The 12,285-nt window shown below is 41.8% G+C and overlaps 1 protein-coding gene across 3 annotated transcripts in view; it reads left to right on the top strand.

The window, feature by feature from the left end:
• The window catches only part of LOC128751677 (mitochondrial import inner membrane translocase subunit TIM16-like), a 73,429-nt gene that overhangs the window by 21,781 nt on the left and 39,363 nt on the right, over positions 1-12,285 (top strand). The window lies entirely within an intron of this gene.

The raw sequence follows: 12,285 nt of genomic DNA, 5'->3' as shown, positions 1-12,285 counted from the left end.
AGCAGAGTTGAAACTGCTGTGTGGTATGTTTGGAAGCTTCAGTGATGCTTCCCCCTGGCTAGACAGTGAAGTGGACCTCCCTGAGTTGTGACACTGTCCCGCTACATTCCTGTGTATTTCCTGAATTTAGAGGCCGAAAAGTAGACAGGGCGTATGTCTGAAGGACCAGGCAGCCACAGCAGAAGCTCGTTGACTAGCCTTCTTCTGCTCGCCACCTGCGTTTCCTTCTGCCGACCGTCTCCAGTCACTGTGTTTATTTTTCCAAAAAGTGACTGCAGAGGGCTGAACAGAAAGTCGGAGCGTGGCTGGGCTGAAAAGACGTATAGTATAACCGAAATGGGATGAAGGATTCCTTTGTTCAGTGCTGCTCATACATTCTGAGAGTATGGGAAGGATACAAATACTAATTGAATAACTTTTTGTTTAATTATAACATAGAACTGGAATAAAAGATGGAACATTACGCTTGTTTTGCTAAACCTTTCATGTGCTTTCTACATGAGTCATGTTTTGCATTTAGACCAATGGAAATCTTTACTTGCCCTCAGACCTTAATTACTAAAATGATAAAATGACACGTAATTCAAGAAATTAAATTCCAGCGTCCCATTTTTTGCATGTGCAAAGCTAAAATAGAATATGCTGCACAGTTACTTTTTTTTTTTCAAAGCTGAAGATTTGTACGCTGTCTATGGAAGAATATTCTATTTCCTTGCACCGACTTACACTTGTTCTTGTCACCATCACTTTATGGCTTACGAGACCAATTTTGTCATGGTATTTCTTTAGTTTTTGACTTACAATCTCTCTGAGATTCACACATGCACACTAGGACTCCTAGCCCACATGAATCCTCTTAACACATACCAATGTTGTTTCTCAAGATGCTTAAAATGTCATGTTGTTACTCTTGATTTTCATAATCCATGTGTTCTTGGAAGTATTGTGCAAGTGAATTGGAAGTTACAGTTTTTAGGGTGCAATGTAACTGGAGCTCATCTGGCAACAAGATGATGTCTGCTCAAATTCCTCAGCACTTTTTATCTTTTATTTCAATAAGCCATCAAAATACACTCACTTACACTTAACCGTTGGGTACGATTTGTTTATCTAATTTGATCTTGTCATTATTAAAGTGCCTTGAAAGTGTTACCGAATGTTACTCTGTCAGCAGGCCACGTCTGGTCGTGATAACTGCAGTCACTTTTTCCTACTTTTGTCTTTTTGCTTCTTCAATTCCTTCTTTTATAACTTCTTTTCACTGCCATCACCCTCATTGGTCATTTTCTCATCTTCTTTTACTTAGTACCTTGAATTTCAGTCTTCCCTTACTTTTGTCTCTAAACATCTCCACTTGTGTCTGTTCTTATTCTTCCTTCACTTAACTCGTCCTTTACCCAACAAACGGTGCATCAGGGGGTCTCCACTATTAAAGACATGATGGGCACATAAAGATCTTTCTGAGTTCAACTCTCTTTGTAATTAAAAGAGCAGTAGAAAAGTAGGCGTGTAACCGGAGAGGCTCGCTGGTTTGAATCAGGTTATCTCCCCACAACACACAGTAAGCCTGTTTTCTTTGGAGTGTCAAGACATATAGAGCATGAGCCAGCAGAATTGGGTTGCGGGTGGAATATGTTTTGGATGAAGAAAAATGAAATGGAAATGTTTTGGTTTGGGCGAAAAGGCAGAATCAAATTGTGAATAATGATGACTTTGAGAAAACTGCTTTTAACTGTGCCGAGTTTGCTGTACTTTTTATAAACCCTGTGTAAACATTATTATGGCCGGGACCTCTCTTGCCCTCTCTGCCCTCCTTATCATACAGCAGCTTTAGGAAAATATACAATAGTATGTAGACTCACATCTAACTGTTTTCTGAATCAAATGTGTTTCAAGCCAACTGGATCAGAATCTGGGCTCTTCATCTGGCTAAGAGCATTAAATTAACTAGCGTATATAGTGAGTGCCATTAAACTAACTATTAGTATCTTAAAGGTTACTAGCCTGGAATTCAGCGGCATGAAGATCCAGCTTAACCTATGCCTTCGACCCTGTTGTTATCCTCACAGTGTGGAGCAGAATGATGTTTAAATAGACAGATGTTTGAAACCACTCACATGCATCTTTCATTACGCCCCAGCAGATGCCTGGTTTTATCTCTAAAATTGGGGATGATAAAAAGAAATCCCGGTGATTATGGTTCTAACTAGTCTTCCAATTGAGAAAGACACTGGGGCGTCTCTGGAGTGTTGACCCCTTGTTTTCTCAACCCTGTCATGGGTCAGGCAGAGCTTGCCCTCTGGGACGAGGAACGCTGACAGTCGTATGATGTAAATTGGCTCGGAGAGGTTATGCGGTGGACTGAATCTCCAGGTGTGTAGCGCAGAGCTATGAGCACCCCACTATCTATTTCTGGGTGTTTATTTACCAGGGTTATGTCTCAGAGCAAGGGCCAGTCGTTGGGTGTAATTTAGCCAAAGCTCCCTTTAATCACATGCATTGAGAGGAGGCCTGCACCCCAGAAGGAACCGGTCTATACAGAACAGTCCTTTCTTTTTACCACCACAAACCCGGGCCCTCTAAAATCAATCCCAGATGAAGGCTTTCCTGTGGGGATTAGGTGCAGCTGTACAACTGCTAACTAAACGGGCCAAAAAGTGAAAAGAAATCTCTGAATCTTTTGATAGTTTGACCATGTGTCTCTCTGGCTGATTAGTTTTTAAATGTTGGAAGAAACTATTGCTTCAAAAATGGAAAGAGATAAAAACAACGATCTACAGGTGAACATCAGGGTCAAGTTGACGGTTAGGCTTCGGCACCCCCACCACAGAGAAGTTGTGGGGGAGGGAATATGGTTAAAGATGTGACCGCACACCATCCTTCAAAGTACCTAAGCTCTCTGTTCTGACAGTTGAAACATAGTGTCCAGGATCTGTTAGTCATTTGGGGTTTCACTCTGTCATTCAGCAATAGGAGAGTTTGACCAAAGAAAGAGGATGTAAAGAATCAGGAGCCACTTTTCTTTCTTGGTCTTGCCATTCATTTCATTCATACAAGGTATGGTTTAACAGTTATTGAGAACAAAGGTTTATAACCAGCAAGTAAAGGTCTTAGCATCACATTTACTGAAATACAGTTGGTCTCAATTATAAGTACCTAAATGTAAAATATGTAAAAGGTTGTCAGGCTCATCAGAATGAATTGATGATGGAGTGCAAGGTGGTGCTTGAAAGTAGGTCATCTCAGTGAAGGCCTGTATTGCCATTGACCACTGAGCTGTTGTGACTGGCACTTCCACATTGCTTTGTGCCCTTGAGAGAACAATTGTGGGCCATCAATGGCGACCAAGACAGGTTGATGGTCTGAAATGCAGGTGGCCAAGGCAACGTAGTTAACAATGCTCCGTCGGGCAGGCTGAATATGGGCAGTCTCAGTGACTTAAGATGAGGTCGATTGTGGAGGAGCAGAGGAACAGTTGGCATCAATTTCTTCTTTTGGGAATGGGAATGATTCAGGTAAACAACAGAAAGTATGTCCTAAAACAAATACTGGCAGGGCTGGGTGAAGACAGCTTGTGAGAGTATGCCCAGAGCTGGACCTCACTACTCATAGCTGCATCAAAATATCAATATAAAGCCACTAATGGTACCAAGAAATGGGTTACATTTGGAATTTCCCAGTTCATTCCCAGCAGCAGATAAGTAGTTGAAGCAGCAAAAATGAGCTGTTAGAAAAGCCGGTTGAGATGCTCTTTAATGCTGACAACCACTGGACTCGTCAGCCTTCCTTGCAAAGTAATTTTTAAGTGGTTGTGTCTGTGACTTTAATCAAGGATTTCTTTGAAAGCTAAGTCTGGTGGACCATGTGAATTGGTAAAAACACATGGAAGTATGCAGGGGGGGTTGGCAAGCCTTCTTTAATATCATTTACAGAAGGTTTTGATTTCATCCCACAGGTATGTGCTTAGCTCTCCAGAGATTAGAAGGACCCTTTTGTGTGAAATCACCACCAAAGTGAGAATAGAAACATCTCTTTCTTCAGCTGCCACATTCCTTTCTGCCCACTCTGCATTTTGTTTAATAAAGACTCGCCATATATTTTCTGAATTATTCGGTTGTTGCTCTGAAAGTAGTAGCCAAAATGACTCCATTATTTTTCATCCTGAATCGCTCAGGTCTGGATGATTCATTGTCATTGACTTTTTGTCGAACAAAAACAGCAGCTGAGTTACACTTGCAGCTGAAGATATCGCCTTTCGCTTTTCAACATCTGGAAAATCATCTTTTTTTCCACTTTTTTATTAAAAATGTGCTGGCAGGTTACATAAGGGATCTTTTATTTCAGCCAAGAGTCTTCACTCTTCTTCGGGCCATCCCGGTTCCATCGGTTTCTTGCCTTTTTCCAAAAAATCTCCAGTAGCTGAGCACATGATCGAGATGTGCAGAAAGTTAGGCTGGCAGGGGACGCTGGCGTGAAGTGGTCTTTATTCCTAGAATGTGGATGGCCCGTCTTAGATAAATGATAGTACCACTTTCACTGTCTGTACGAAGATATGGGCTTTTAACCACCATGACAGCTTTAGGGAGAAGTTCCATACAAGGAGCCCCTTGTGTAAAAATTTTCCAGCTTGCTTCCCTTTGCTCAATTCTTTATTCCCCCCACTTGGAGTCTCACTGTAAGTTTCCTTTTGAGGTACCTAAACATACGTGTACATTTTACAAGGTTAATTTATGGTAAACCAGCTTTCCTGCTCTCAAATTGCACCCTACTTCATGAATGCCAGTCGTGGACGTGCCTCTTTGCTGTGGTGCAAAAACAGCGTTGGAGAGAAGTGTGTTTCCCATTAGCAGTTGGTTTCCTTTGCATTGCACTCCACCCACCTCCGCCCTGCAACCTGGCCTCTACTGCTACTCTGGGACTGCTGCAGATTGGCAGGCCGTCACTATGGTCATCCCAGCGATGGACTCTGACTGGCGGCAGTTGGTCATGCCAAGACGGTTGTGGCTTCCAGAAGACAGAGATGGATGAGTCTGGTGAAATTATGCGGTTCAAGAGAGAACGTCTAACCTGAGTTCTGAATTTTTAGCAAGAAATTGAAGAGGTTTTGTTGTCTTTAGTCCGCAGTATATTTGGACCAGGTAGAACTAGTCTAGCAATGGGTAGTCAGAATGCACCATAATACGTTGGATAAGGCTGGACAGAAACTATTTCGCTTTAGCAACACCATACCTGTCGCTCTGATATGTCCTCTTCAATCTTTCATGATGAGGTAGAACAAAAATCTAGGTAAAATAAGGCCGTACGTTTGACACTTTTATTATGGAAGGTTGGAAATATGTGTTGCGAGCATGTTCATTTTAGCGCAAGAAGTAACGGAAGCCCAGAAGGACATATTGTCCCTTAAAATGTTTTATTTACCTGAAAAATGTGGGGTTGTTTTGCGCTGAAAGACATTATGATCAAGTGGTTAAATATTCCGTACAGTTCTTCTGTAAAAAACAACTGATCAAAATGAAGTTTAATAATAAGTGTTGAATGAAAGTTGGCAGATTATCCAGTGGTATTTTCATGATTTTTTTTTTCCTGATGTTGGATGTGACCAAAAAGCAAAACTCGACCCAAACATAATAGCATGTTCAAATATAAAAGGCAGCCAGAAACTGTACCCATGATTTAATACAGTGTATCTTTTAGCATCAGCGCAGCAATCATCCACATCTGGAACCGTCATGCATCCTGTCCGACTTTCCATCATCTCTTGACTCAAACGTCTTCTTCTCGCACTTAATAGAGGAAGCAGCCAAGACCAGTTATCAGCCCATCTTTTTCTGTTCCACCATCAAACACGGTGGAACCTGATCTTTGCCTACTCGCAGTTTGAAAGGGAAACAGAGGCACCCTCTTTATTCAAAGAGGTAGCCCAATTGTTCTCATGGCAGGTGGGCTGCATCTGGTCTTCACTGATGTTGCTTAGCATGTGGGTCTGTCAAGTGTGCATGCGAAGTTTAATCTTTAAGATGCCCAGCATGTCTAGTTATTGCAACTCTGTCAGACTAGCTCTTTTAACGCATCCACCTTTTCAAATATGTGATACAGCTACACCTACTGACGATTCAGAAGCTGCACTGGTAACCATATATTTGTAGCTAAACTTCTTTCTAAAATCCTACCTTATCATTTTATTTTACCTATGAAGTTCAATAACTCATTTTGGCTGTCTCCATCTCCCCCTCCCAACTTGGCTTGTTTCTTGTGAAATGTTTTGACAACAAAAGCTTCTCTGCACCTGCACAATCTCCCAGATTTATTTTGTGCTGCATGCCAGAACAATTGCTTTTGGCTTCTAAGAAGATTAAGAAATCATCAAAAAGTAGGAGAGTTGAAGAGGGGACAGGAAATCATTTCCCCGTTGTGCAAAAGCAGGTTAAAGTGGAGGCAGAGAACAAAAGGTGGAGGGCTCTTCAGGGAACCATAGTACATCCAAAGTCTTTGTGCTCATAAGGAACCCTTGGTGGGCATTTCGGGGGAGTGAAAGCTCTCTGCATGAAGCCTGCTGACATTATTTCAGTAAGGTCAATTAGTCAGTCAGTTATTATGTGGGTGTTAGGGTTAGGGTTGTGCACGACAAAGGGTTGTGGACTGAAGATTTTGGGACGTGAAGAAACCTTGGGAAAGACTGGGGACAAAGGTGCTTTATTGTTATCTTGCCCTTCAGTCAAAGGTCCTTTCCCTTGCTCACAATTGATCAAAAGCAATCCAGATTTTCTTTGAATTACACCTTCTGTACCATGATATTCCAGGTCCCCTTCTCTTCGTCCACACCTGTTGTTGTCTTTTGTCCCAATTCTCCCCCATACAGGCGATCTTCCACAAGTAGATTGAGGAGTGTTTTGAAGGGCTGTTGAGCACAGGTGTCTCTCTCAGACTGTAGCCCAACCATGAGGCAGAAGCACCACATTCCTACAGTAGAGCAGGATGGGTCTGTCACACACTTGAAAATTCCCTTTCTACATGTCCCACTGTCGGGTTGAGACAGGCCTTTCTTTGACTTCTTCAACTCAGGTGGACCATTGCCAAACACTATTTGTCATACTCTGACAGTTGGAGTGACATAAACGTAACTACCCATGCAGCTTTCCATCGGTGGTTGAATACTATCTGATCCAAGTATCAGTCACAGTTGTAGAAAAAACAACAGCAAGCAGTTTTCAGCTGTGTGTGGGTGAATGTACATAGTGCAATAGCAGCAGGTATTATTGGTATTAAAATGTCTTCTGTAAAGTGCACATTGTTTCATTTTAAAATGAATCATGCTTCTTTGGAGTTTAAATATACTCAGAGATCTTGCGTTTTCTGTTTTATGAGCATAAATAATTATATTTTCCACGTCTCATATCATACATAATGTAACCTGGCAGAGGTGTCAAAATTTTATTTCAACTGTTGAAAGTGGTGAAGCAGGAAGGTTCTTAAAGGTTGAATATATTTCAGGTGATTTTAATTGTGACATATTAATAATGCATTAAATGTTAATTTCAGAGTTATAACACGTAATCAGGATCATAATATGAAGATTTCTTTATGTGGTTCTCTAAAGAGAGGAATTTTTACCTCCGCTAAGGTGTGATCGTCAGTGTCCATCTGTCTGCCTGTTGTTTTCCAACAAGTTCAAATTGATATGACAAGGAGCAGATGATCCAATGTTGCTGGTGTTTTTTGAAGGATTCCTACTTTTTTTTTGGAGGCTAAAATGCTAAATGTTAGACAGTAATATAGGTTTAAAAGAGCAGTGTCAAAGGAAGTTGTAGAGTCAAAACAAATTTCAATGGCATTCAACAGAAATACCCATTCTGTAATTTGTTGTCCAAAAAAACACAAGAATATTTATTGAAGTGGTTAGTTCCCTTTAGGAGACATTTCTCTCAGCCGTACGTTCACTCCTTTTTCTAGCCTCATTCACTGTTCTGTTTTCTTTTTCACATATTGAACACAAGGCTTCTATGGATTCTATGTGTTTTAGTTTCCTGCTGTTTCCCCTTTTCCTTTAAATTTCCCTCAATACCAGTTGTCAAGCTTGTGTGTAAAAGTGAGGTTGAAAGACCAGCTTCTTCTCAAAAACCTTAACCAAACATTTGACCAGCCCAGGAATAGAGGGAGGCCCTGTTGCTGGAAAATATTTAAGGGGCCACTTGTTCAGAAACCAGTGGGACAAAGCTGGTGAGCTGCTGGGCCTTTCACGCTGACCTGCGTCAGTTCTGTCCTCGGGGAACAACCTTTTCATTACCACTCAACTGCAAAAACACAGACTTGATGGACGAGGGGCGATAAAGATATCCCCCAACGTTCGCTGGTGAGGTGGCCTGCATTTATCTTGAAAGGTTTCCACTCACATCCTGACCATCATGGACCATCCACGGTCCAGTGCTGCTGTGAAGCTGTGGGGACTCACAGCTGCAGGAGTTGCTGTCAGTGGGAAAGCTCATCCCAGTGCAGCAAAAACATACATAGTTAAATCATTTTTGCAGTCTACACTTCCCTGTAAAGTACACACTGTGGACACCAGATTGTCTAAATAGCAGTGACATCATCAGGTTAACTTGTTTTGCTAAATACGGGAAGTGATGAGGCTAGCATTTGCTTTGCTGCTGAGGGTCATCTGCTCTCATTTAGCGTTTCCCTTCTTCTTTCTTATTTGAGTAACCATCTTTCTGCTTTATCTTTTTTCATTTCTCACTCATTCATCTTGGCGCGTCTGCAAGCAGAGCTCCCTCCGCACTGTAATGCTATTTCTACCACGCGTGGAGGATACATTTAGCTTGCGGTCACTTTGGAAGTAATGGCTACAGTAGTGGGGGGATCTGGTGAATTGCTACCTTCTCGATGGATTTCAGTCAGCTGATACGAATTTTCCACTGGGGCAAACATGTGGACTCGAGGTGCCCACAAGGATTTTTAGCTGCTTTGCTCTCCCCCCAAGGCCACAGCCTGGACTGGCAGGCACCCACACAGGCACGTGGCGTCAGCCTGCCCAGCAGGCGTCTGTGTTTACGTTTGTCTTGTGTGGTGGCTAGTTTCTGCTCTCTTTGCAGCAGTGTTTGTAGCATCACTCTGCCTAAAACATCAGGCTCTCACAAATCCTCGGACCCCGGCCAAGCCCTCAACTACTCCGGACTGTTCGTGGCTTTCAGGATCTGGACAGAATTCAGCTTCAGCTGCAGTAAACATCACCAGCCATTGTGTTTTATAACTTATTAGTGGTTTTACCTGATGGAGTACTAATTGTGCCATTTTGCTGAACAAACCCATCATGATTTACTTTCCTTATTTAACCAAATTACAATCTTTCATGGCCGCTGAAAATGTTAAGAAAAGAAGAGAGCATTTCTAATACAACACTTGAAAGGCGAAGAAAAGGGTTTAAAAATAAAATTCTTGTGTTTTGAGTTTCACAACTGTGAAGTTTATAGATACAGTATCAGCCAGTTCTACAGTATATGTGTGTTTCAGTCGTGCACAGTCAGTCACTGCAGGCCTATAACCTATCAGGGGCTTCTCTTTTTCTTATGATTTTCCCTCTCCTGTGGTGCATCTAGCGTTTGTCTGTAGAATTTAGAAACAAGCCTGTAAGTGTCACTGTGTCAGGATAAATTCTACCCTCTCCCAAGCCACTAGGGTTGTTGTTATTAGGCCAGGTGAAGGCGTATGATGATGTTTAGTTGATGAGTCTAAACCACTAAGTTACAGAAGGGAAGCATTTAAAAAAAATGCGAGCGACCGGTGAGGCTGATGTTGGCCTTAAAGCTAACCAATATTTAATCCAGACGTGATCATATATGTTTCGAGGTGGGTTGGACAGAGACGTTTGGTGGGCTAGATGTGGCCCACTGACCACCAGTTGGTGATCCCTGGTACAAGCCTATAAGTTACTTGAGTTCATTTGGATTGTCATAACAACCTTTGATGGAGGTTTGAGTCCCAGAAGAAATTTGACCAAACCCAAATGAAGGTCTCCGGACACAAATATTTTGAAAAAAAATATGTAGGAAGCCATCTTATTATTCTGTGGTATTGAAACTTGGACATAATAGTCAGCATGGTATTTTAATGATCGAGTGTCAGATCCATTACTGAACCCCAGTGACCCGTTCTCCTGTCCCTATTTATCCGTCAACTTGTGTAAATCGCTAAACTTGTGCTCTAATTACCCCACAATAAGCCTGAAAATCGGCCTTATCCTGGTCTGCCACCCATTCAAAAGCTCACTGCTAATAAGGGTCCAGACACTTGCAACTGTCCAGACCCACCAGGTCAGGATTAGCAGATCAACAAGCTGTGTGTGTTTGGGGGGTAATTACTAGATCCCCCTCCTGGTGCTAGCAACAAACAGGTGGTTGTTTGGCGGATGTTATTGGTCCGTTTCTGGTGGCCTTTTAGCCCAAGCAAAGGTCAAGGGGGAGGTTTTGTTTAACCCAAGAGACAAGCATTGTTTCCAGTTGTGTTTACAGAGGAAGCAATTTGTCTGATTAAGATGTAAACTCGAGCCAAATAACAACAGCTAGACTCTTTTTTTCCTTCCACTATTTAATCCACTTACTTAGGTAGTTTCTATCTGCAACAAACGTATGTTCATCATGTGCCACAGAGAAGCACTGAGCCCCTTGTGTGACCCGAAGGATTACAAGAACATGAACGTGCCAGTCGCCACCCTGCACTGTCTGAACATTACAGTATACCCTGGATCATAAGCCTTGGTTTTCCTTGTCAGCTGCAGATGTCCATATTTGCCTCAACTGTGATATTATTTACATTTTTTCATGGTTCTGCAGGTTTGTTTGCAGCTGTTGCTCCTGTGAATCCAAATGTGGAGTCTGGAGATGTGTATACAAAGCAGTCATGATGCAAGGAGACTTAGTTGAGTCAGTGCAGGATATAAACACAGTTGTGCTTGATGAATGTCTGACTCTGTCTGAAGGGGGGGTATACACAGACCAAGATGCTTGACCTTTGTGCATGTGGCTGTTTTTTGGCAGATTTGTTTGCTACTAAAGTTATGGGTGTTATGCTTCTGTTGTTTTGCTTGTGCTGTGTGTTTGGAAAAAGCTGCTGCTGGAAAAAAAAATCGAATGGGAGAATAATCTTGGGAAAGCTATCCGATCAAAACAGCTTGTATTTCGTGCCAGTGTTTTTATGGGCACATCAGAAATTGTTTTCCTTTTTATACAGTTGTTTATTCAGGGTTTAGGTCGTAACTTTGTTTCTTAGAGGCACAATTAGGAGTCTTGTTGAAGATAGAAATCACGTGTTTCCTCCTGTGTTGATAATTATTCAAAGGATGTGATTTGCATTGTTAATTTCACAACATTCTCTACTCTCCATTTTTTTCGCCTTTGGTGCATTTTTAGAATTGCAGGGGGCTCTGCAGTTAAATTCGTGCACGGAAATGAAGGCTTCAGATCATCCAGAGGCTGTTGTGACAGTCAAATGTATTTTTCTAAAGACTTTTCATATTAATTTGTTCTTTAATTCACTATTATTAAATTATTTAGTGCGGCATTCACAGAATGAAAGAATTGAAATCATGGAGGGAGATTTTTACAAAGTCTGAAGAATGCAGAGAAGGAAGAAACAATAAAAGAAGGAAAGAATGAAGGCAGGCAGGAAGGAAAGAATGAAGAAAGGCAGAATGGAATTTAAGACAGGGATTAAGAAAATGTGAAAGAAAGATAAGGCAAAAATTGGACTGGTAAGAATAAATGATAAATAAAAGCAAGATACTATTGAAAATAGACCGATGGAAGAATAGATTGAAAAATAGGGATTGACAGATGGAAGGCTCGAAGTGAGACATTAGCATGTCTAAGCGTGAAACTATTCAGTTAAAATCAATCCTCTAAAATGTGACGAATAGAGATCATGGCTGCCTTTGTGTTTTACCTTTACCCCCGCATCTCTCTGACCTCTGTACCTGCAGGTAAAAGACGTTACTGAGGTTTAGAATTGTCCTCCAGCAGCTGCTCAGACCATCACCCTCCAGTCCTTCACAGCTGTTTTCCTCAACAGGCCATGTGAGGTGACTACCCCCGGGCCAGCCAGACTGCATCTGAAGCTCTTCAGATTTAAGTTGATTTAGTCAATATTACTCATGCTAAACGGTTTAAGGTTTGGACGAGTCAATATATTACCATTTCTTTTGCAGTCGCTCCAGAATCACTGTAGGACTGTATGATCTCTGCTCCCTGCTTTGAACAGCTCAATGGTTTACTCTCCCGTTGGACATACGGTTTT

This window comes from Synchiropus splendidus, chromosome 19, assembly GCF_027744825.2.
Source record: "Synchiropus splendidus isolate RoL2022-P1 chromosome 19, RoL_Sspl_1.0, whole genome shotgun sequence".
NCBI classification, from domain to species: domain Eukaryota; kingdom Metazoa; phylum Chordata; class Actinopteri; order Syngnathiformes; family Callionymidae; genus Synchiropus; species Synchiropus splendidus.
The sequence above is the reverse complement of the archived record's forward strand: the minus strand, read 5'-3'. Positions and strand labels throughout refer to the sequence as shown.